The sequence below is a fragment of the Myotis daubentonii genome, chromosome 12 (genome assembly GCF_963259705.1).
Source record: "Myotis daubentonii chromosome 12, mMyoDau2.1, whole genome shotgun sequence".
Lineage (NCBI taxonomy): Eukaryota > Metazoa > Chordata > Mammalia > Chiroptera > Vespertilionidae > Myotis > Myotis daubentonii.
Window position 1 is genome coordinate 63,701,071 of NC_081851.1, and position 6,509 is coordinate 63,707,579.

At 38.3% G+C, this 6,509-nt stretch overlaps 1 non-coding gene across 1 annotated transcript; it reads left to right on the forward strand.

Annotated features, from left to right (window-relative positions):
* Positions 1-426: 426 nt before the first annotated feature.
* On the forward strand, positions 427-533 carry LOC132213970 (U6 spliceosomal RNA). The gene has a single exon (XR_009448084.1). It is a non-coding gene; the product is annotated as a U6 spliceosomal RNA (small nuclear RNA).
* The last annotated feature ends 5,976 nt before the right edge of the window (positions 534-6,509 follow it).

Below are 6,509 nucleotides of genomic sequence, written 5' to 3' on the forward strand. Positions count from 1 at the left end.
ACATTGCAGGTATTCGATATTCTAGGTGTTTTTTTACCTTAGAGAAACATGATTAAATTAGCATCCTACATATAAATTTAAAGACATCCTGACTTTATGGACTCTACTTGTTTGGTTTCCAATATTAGGGATGAGGAAGGTACCCAAGCTGGGTACCTATGTGAGTGGGGCAGGGGGGACAGGTTGGCTTTTCACCTGGAACAACACAGCCTTTGGAGGAAACACTTAAACCACGGTCTGTATAGCAAACCAAGGTTTTAACTGAGAAAACAATGGTAAGCACTTGGACCAAAGGCCCTATACAGAATTCTAAAATGAGGGGAAAAATAGATCAGAAGTTAAAAAATCAATACTAGAATGTACTGTCAACCATGGTAGCAGTGGAAGCTATTCAGAACTAAAAGCTTGATCAAAATATACTACATGGTGCTCTCTTCGGCAGCACATATACTAAAATTGGAGTGGTACAGAGAAGATTAGCATGGCCCCTGCACAAGGATGACATGCAAATTCATGAAGTGTTCCATAAAAAAAATAAAATAAAAAAAAAAAGATACTAGATGTGTTCCTGTTTCTTAGGCTCCAGGGAAGTGGAATGAGGACAAGGGACAACGTAAGGCTGGAAAACTCTAAAAACCATAGTAAAGACCTCGTGCCCACACTGGGTAAGCAGTGTACTAGTAAGCACACCCCTTAATGAGTGCTGAGAAATAATGCCAATTCTTTTATAAATACATTATCAGCATTATTCTGCTTTTATAAATTCAATGGTGTTGCCCGGCCTGTGTGGCCCTATGGTTGAGCATCGACCTATGAACCAGGAGGTCACAGTTCTATTCCCGGTCAGGACACATGCCTGGGTTGCGGGCTCAAGCCCCAGTGTGGGACATGCAGGATGCAGCCAATCAATGATTCTCTCTCATCATTGATGTCTCTATCTCTCTCTCCCTCTTCCTTCCTCTCTGATATATATTTTAAAATAAATAAAATAAATTCAATGGTGCTTTCCCTGATGAAATAACACCAACCCATATCCTCTCCTAACTATCAGAAATGGTATGAATAGATCCCAGCTTGGTATATAATCTGATTTTTAGATGTCTTATTTTTAAAAAGAGTTGGAAACTTAAGGTAAATGTTCTTCTTATACACACTCCTAGGATATAGGTTGAAATATTTTCAGCATGTTCCCATGACCTTCTCTCTGTAGTGTTGAAAACACCAAACATCTGGATCCATTCCCTATGACCTCTGCCACAGGTCCAGCACCAGGGACAGCTGTGTATTTCAGTAACCGTGGCTCATGTTACTTGGGCATTTTGCTTTTTAGAAGCATGCTTCGGCCAGGAATGCAAACCCAGCTGCTATTGTCTTAACCCATTTAAATATTTTTATAAAGCATGTGGCTTTATGACTAGTCATTAATAAAAGGAATCTAAAATAAACAATATTTCCAACAACAACAAAACTCTATTAACCTGTGTAAACATTCTATGTGAAGGTATTTTCTCAACAATTCATTACTGAAAATAGGTTTTTACAGGACAGACCTTCAATTCGCCCCTAGGCTGGGCATCTCTGCCTCTACTTGCTGACAGCATGATGGACTCCATGACTGTCCTTAGGAGCCTTAGTTAACATTTTATTTTTAGCTGCTCCTTTTACTGGACTGTTCTCAATCCATTTGGAATGGACAGGCTAGGATATCCGTGGCCTTGGAAACCTTCTCAATTCCTCTGGAAAATTTTATTATCTGTATAAGCAATTGTGATGCTTCTTATTTGTCTGTTTGGCTTTTTGTTTCAATTAAGATAATTTTTAAGTAGATCCAGTTATAGTTCAAGTCCTAGTCAATCTCCATGGTCTAGAACAGCAGTTCTCAACCTGTGGGTCGCGACCCCTTTGGGGGTCGAACGACCCTTTCACAGGGGTCGCCTAATACCATCAGAAAACACATATATAATTACATATTGCTTTTGTGATTAATCACTATGCTTTAATTATGTTCAATTTGTAACAATGAAATTGGGGGTCATCACAACATGAGGAGCTGTATTAAGGGGTCACGGCATTAGGAAGGTTGAGAACCACTGGTCTAGTCAAAGTGCAGGCAATTTTTGGCATTCCATTCATAATATAATGGGTCACTTCTTTGATGCGTTAGCCTTCCTGGAATCTGACAGGAAAAAGTAATGGTTGTCAGGCAAGAATGATTTCGTATAACCAATACACATAATAAAAAAGAACATAAATTAAATAGATATAATGTGATATATCTTGCATTTATTTCATTTTCTCTTGCTCTAAGCCCTCTACAATGAATGCCTGAACATGTCATGTGTGATTTCCATTAGAATGTATTGGCACCATTTTATAGGTGACATTTTTTAAAAACGGTTTCTCTGCTTTTAGTTTGTGTTCAGTTGAAATAGTAAAGAGTTGTTCCCTAATGTTTACTACCATGGAGAGTTCCAGCAAGTGAAACGTGTCATAGGCGATGTGTACAATGCAGGCACAGCTGTATATCATCCCTGTGTCGTTGGGTTTTCATGCCTGAGCCATTTGCATGCTTTACTAGGAACACATTTTAAAATGATGGAAACATTGAGCATATGATACATGATTCACAATACACTTCTTGCGGCCTAAACAAAATTTTTCTAACAGAAAGAAAAGGTTGACTTATGGTATTAAATAGTGTATGAATTTATTTCTAGAGTAAACCATTTTATACTTTAAATGTAATATACTGACTTACTCTTGTGTGAATGTCAAAGTGGGGAGGGTTGGGGGTTTCTATTTTTAATTTTCCAGGCTCTAGGCTTACATTTTGAGATGCTATATGTATTTAATGTATTTCAGTTCATAGACTTTTTCTTTATTATTAATTAATAACCTTGGAGTAACCCCGGGAATGTGGTTTCTATGAGGTACAATGTACCACATTGTATAACAAGGAGAACATGGATGATCATTAGTTTTCATATGGCCCTTAGTCCCTTTCAACACAAAACCGACTCCCTTTAGCAAGGTCCATTTCTGGCAATTTAATATACCTCTGACTTCTCATTATGGACTTGCTGTTCTGGGCTGTCTTGCTAACTTTCACTTCCTCTGATTTCTACTTCTATTAGTCCCTTAATTTTGGATATTATAATCCTCCCTGTCTTTGATCATATTCTTGGCTTTGTGTCTTTGCCAGCATATAACATTCCCTAAATGTTTTATGAGATTTCTGATGTCAGCCATGTGCTCCCAGGGTCTGACCACCTGGACTAACCTCTGGCTAGAAATAGTGATTTATACATTTGACACTTAAAAATCCATGCTTTTCCAAATAAATTTGTAGGCTAAAACCAACTAGTGATCCTTGAGCAATGTTTTTATGCTCATTACATGGGGCAGGCTGGTCACCCATGCTACTTTCAGGGTGAGAATGGGCACATCTGGGCTCCCTCTGAGAGGAGGAAAAAGACAAGCACAAAGGGAATGATTCCCAACAATTGATCGATAAAGAGATTGCTAGCAATAAATTTAGGTCTGGAACTAGTGTTCCAGATGGGAAGAACTAAGATTTAAAAATAAGGAAGGCCTAGCAGGACATATTCAAATAGGCTTCAAAACTAGACACACAGCAAGTGGGTAAGTGTTGGCCATTGAGGGGATGAGCCAAGCGTGAAGCGAGGTGTGGGGTGAGGAAAGCAGATTCTGCAAATGTGGGAGCCCCTTTGGGAAATGTACTTGCAGGGCTCCATAGGGCATGGATAGGCTGTGTTCTTCCAGAAGCAAAGATAATCCAGACCCTAGGTGAAACTTTTCACAGGCTACACGTCACAATACTGGAGTCCCAAGTGTCCAATCAGCTCCTTATCAGTGTGCACATGCCAGTTACTTAACCTCTCTAAGTGCCAGTCCTCCTGGGTAAATGTGGATAATAAAGTTGTCTGTATACTTATCACAGCACCATTGTGAGAGTCAGATAAACAATGGAAGTGTCAGTGCTTTGGGGTGATAAAAAAGGTTTTTAAATGTAAGACACTATTATTAGGTTAAATTATGTCATCAAGAATTCCTTTTTTAGTTTATCCTTCTTTTTTGGGGGGGGGGGGATGTTGAGAAGCTGACACCTGACTCGGCAGAATATAGCATTATCTGCTGAGCAACACAAAGACCAACATCAGAAAACACAATAATTAACTGTCCATTTACCTAAGCCGGTGTAGACAGAAAATCAATAAGGCTATGCATATAAAAGGCAAGTTTCCTGCTAAAACTCCAGAGCAAAAAAGAAAATGTGTTGAACAATTGAAATCTTTCATGTCAGAGAAAAGGAGCGAAAGGACCTCGATGTAAAGCACTGGAAGATACCAAAAGCAAAATAATGGAGGAAGGGTGTCCTACGTACTTTTGCTGTTGTTCACGGCCAAAGGGCTGGAAGTACAGTGTTGTTCCTTATCTAGGGCCTGCTCCTACCTGCCCTAAACATTATTGTCATATGTTTCATGTTCTTCAAAGCAGTTTCTGAACACATGTGACTACCTGTGAACTATTTCCATACTTTTCCCAAAGAAACAGATCAGAGCAGGCAAGACATGAAGTGCTCTTTAGGCTAAAACATTCTCATCAAGGCTTTCTGGTGCTACAGAATTGTAACAGCCTGTCCCCATGGTGGGGCCAAGGGACAGGAGGGAATCCACTTCTATTTCAGCAGCCCATTGACTATTTTCTATTAGGAATATCCCATATTTATACTTTACATTTTTATTTTGTAGATATGTATGAATATGTGTATGTGAGTATGTATGTATTTTGTTGGTATTTGAAAGCTTTAGGCAGGAGCAAGGCCCCTCCAGGCTATCATAGGTCCACCTGGACTTCCTGGCCTCTCCATGTAAATTGAATTCAAATTTGACAACCTCTATGCCTAGTAAGTGTATAAGTGTATGTTGTACCTTCCACTCTCCCTGAATTATGGTCCTTAAAACAGAAGATCTCACCTACACCATCCTTGTCAGCAAACCCATCATCCCTCACTGCTTTTATTTTATTCTGAAGCCTTTGCCATGACTTAACACATTATATTTATCTTCCTGTGGTCTGTGCTTCCTCAATACTACTTGTACTCCAGGAAGGCAGAGGTTTTCCTCCACTGTAGCCCCAGCACCTTTCCAGGTGGTGGCCATGTAAAAAGTGGGCAATAAATATTGTTGAATGGCTGAATGAATGAGCTCTAAGAGCATGTGTCTGTCACTCTCATATGCTGTCCATCACTTTTGACTTTTTTTTTTTAATTATTTATGTAGCTATCTTCCTTGCCATATATTATGAAGTAAGCTCCTTGAGGACATAACCTGATGATTTTCATCTTTATGCCCCTGTTATCTAGAAAATTGCATGCAAATGGTAGAGGCTAGGTTAATGTTTTAGTAAATGGACCAACAAGATTTCTAAGTTAATCTGTATATGGTGTAAAAATAGACCCGAGCATGTTTTTAGTTGTTTCTTTGTATGAAAATGGATTGTAGAAGAATTAATTTAATTAGAGATGATAATCCATAGCTTTAAATATTCCACCTTCAGGTTTTTTTCCATCCTGAATTTGGCCTTCTGATCCTCTTAGACTAAAAGCCTACTGAATTAAGAAGCCAAATGATGCCATCAAAATCGCAACTATGCAAGGAACAGCTGCTCTGAGCTCCTTGCTCCTTGCTGTTGGTTTGCCCCAAGTATGAAGGATGGCACAGGACTGCCTTGTGTAAAGATAAGCCTACTGTCTTCTCATCCTCCTCTGATACTCCAATATGACTGTAACTTCTCAGCATGTTTTAGCCCTTTACTGTACTTCTCTATGTATTTTACACTATTGGATTCTCCTCTTCTCACTTGCTAATTTTTCAGTGTTGCATTACCAGAACTTTGCTGTTACCTCTGAATTGTTGAAAGGCTATTCTTCCAGTAACTTCTGTGCTAGTCCAGAAATTACATTCCCCAGGTCCATTTATGTTTGTGAGCTCTGGTGGTAAGTGCCAGTGGAATTGGTGAATGAATTTATTGACTTTTCTTTAAACCACTGCTATTTTAGCAGTATCTTTGAGGTTTTGCTATAAATGTCTTAAACTATTTTCCCACTCTGGACAAAAAAAATGTGCTTAATATTAACTATTCAATAGTTAACTATTCTTATGTGAAACTGAAGAATTAGCCGTCTAAACATGTCATTACAAGTTGCACCTCATTGATCTTTATTTTAATGATTTTTAATTAGTTCACCTTTTTAAAATATTTTTCAAAACTTTGGATCAAAATATCTAGCAGAAAAATGAGGAAAATTACTTCTTATTTGATAAAATAAAAATCTTTTGTTGTTGCTTTTTATATTACAGCTTAAGCAAGTGACAGAGGTAATGATTAAAGTGTGTGTGTGTGTGTGTGTGTGTGTGTGTGTGTGTGTGTGATGTTCCTGGATTGTAATCTAATTGAAAATTATAAAAATAATGAGGAATTAAAGG